The sequence below is a fragment of the Lampris incognitus genome, chromosome 1 (genome assembly GCF_029633865.1).
Source record: "Lampris incognitus isolate fLamInc1 chromosome 1, fLamInc1.hap2, whole genome shotgun sequence".
Classification (NCBI taxonomy): domain Eukaryota; kingdom Metazoa; phylum Chordata; class Actinopteri; order Lampriformes; family Lampridae; genus Lampris; species Lampris incognitus.
This window is the reverse complement of record NC_079211.1, coordinates 66,197,559-66,199,961: the sequence shown is the minus strand read 5'-3', so window position 1 is coordinate 66,199,961 and position 2,403 is coordinate 66,197,559.

Below are 2,403 nucleotides of genomic sequence, written 5' to 3'. Positions count from 1 at the left end.
GGAGGCTGACCGATTCTTCGTCGCTACACAACGTTCCTCCCATGCCGGGGTGCTGGCTCCTACCTTCACTGGCCCCCCGCCGACATCGCGGGCGTGGCCCGACGGTGGCGCCACAGCATCAGACCGCTACAAGCCCTCTGGACTCTGTATGTACCACGCTCGATTTGGTGCGAAAGCTAAACGGTGCCGTTCCCCCTGCAACTACAGGCCGACGGGAAACGAGAGGGCCAACACTCAGTAGTGGCCATGAGTGTTGGCGATACGAGCAGGCTACTCTTCATCCTCGACACCATCTCCGGTCGGCGATTTCTTTGTGACACGGGCGCACAGAGAAGCGTGCTCCCTGCTACTGACGTCGACATCATGGGCGGGGAGCGGGGCCCCCAGTTGGCGACGGCTGACGGCAGCCCTATCCACACCTACGGCGTGCGGTCTGTAGAACTGTGTTTTGGTGGACAACGTTTCACGTGGGAGTTCGTCATGGCCAATGTAACGCTTCCCCTCCTCGGAGCTGATTTTTTGTGCGCTTACGGTTTGCTAGTGGACATTCAGAACAGCCGTCTGGTCGATGCCTTAACCTTCTCCTCCTTCGCATGTACGCGGAGGGAAGCGGCCTATGCAGGTCTAGCCAACTCTCTCTCAGAGGCAGACAAGTTCACCCGCCTCCTCGCTGAGTTCCCTGACCTCACCCAGCCTACCTTCTCTGCACCCACCGCTAAGCATGGGGTGGAGCATCACATTGCTACGAAGGGGCCCCCGGTCTACGCCAGAGCCAGGCGTCTCGACCCCGCCAAACTCGCCATTGCCAAGTCTGAGTTCGAGCACCTGGAACGCATGGGGATCATCCGCCGCTCTGACAGCCCGTGGGCGTCCCCACTCCACATCGTCGCTAAGCCTGATGGAGGTTGGCGCCCATGCGGGGACTACCGCCGACTAAATGACGCCACCACGCCTGACCGCTATCCTGTCCCGCATATCCAGGACTTTTCTGCAAACCTGTCTGGCAAATGCGTCTTCTCAAAAGTCGACCTGGTCCGTGGTTATCATCAAGTTCCCGTGCACCCCTCAGACATCCCCAAGACAGCGGTGACAACCCCATTCGGCCTATTTGAATTCCTACGAATGCCATTTGGACTCAAAAACGCGGCCCAGTCCTTTCAGCGGCTGATGGATTCAGTGCTCCGTGGCCTTCCTTTCATCTTCGTCTATTTGGACGACATACTCATCGCCAGCGCCTCCGAGGAAGAACACCTGTCCCATCTTCATGCCCTCTTCACACGCCTCAGCCAGCATGGGCTGATCGTCAACCCGGCGAAGTGCCGGTTCGGGCTGACAGCCATTGATTTCCTCGGGCACCGCATCACTGGGGACGGGGCAGTCCCCCTGCCCTCAAAGGTGGAAGCGGTGGCGGCCTTTCCGCGCCCCCAAACAGCTCGTGCGCTCAGGGAGTTCATCGGGATGGTGACATTCTACCACCGCTTCATTCCTCGAGCCGCCTTTATCATCCGGCCACTGTACGAGGCGCTGAAAGGCATGTCCCCCAACCAGGCGGTCGACTGGACAGCAGAGCGGGACCGTGCGTTCACCGAGACTAAAGCTGCGCTCTCCCAGGCTACCCTGCTAGCGCATCCTTCACCTACAGCGCCTATTTCCATAACCACGGATGCATCGGACTATGCTGTTGGTGCGGTTCACGAACAGTGGGTGGGGGGGGCTTGGCAGCCTTTGGCCTTTTTCAGTCGCCAGCTTACACCCCGAGAGCGCAAGTATAGTACTTTTGACAGGGAACTCCTCGGTCTCTGGCTCGCCGTCCGGCATTTCCGTTTCCTGCTAGAGGGCCGCGAGTTTACTGCGTACGTGGACCACAAGCCCCTCACGTTTGCCATGTCCAAGACGGCCGAGCCATGGTCCGCTCACCAGCAGCGACAACTCTCCTACATTTCGGAATTCACTACCGACATCCAGCACGTCGCTGGTAAGTCTAACCAGGTAGCTGACTGCCTGTCTAGGGCAGTGATTGGAGCGGTCCACCTAGGCCTTGACTATGCACAGATGGCTGCGGACCAGGCCACGGACCCGAGCATCCTCCGTCTCCGGGCCTCCGACACGGGGCTCCGCCTGCAGGACGTTCCTTTCAGCGACACAGGTGTCACCCTCCTGTGTGACGTCTCCACAGGACAGCCCAGGCCCATCGTCCCGCACAGCTGGAGACGCCCCGTATTTGAAGCTGTGCACGGCCTCTCTCATCCAGGCGGTAAGCCATCCGTGCGCCTGACCTCTGCTAAGTTTGTGTGGGAGGGACTTAAGAGAGACGTGAAAGCGTGGGCCGACTCGTGTGTTGCCTGTCAGCGGGCTAAGATACACCGCCACATTAAGGCGCCCCTGGAACGCTTCGCAGTGCCG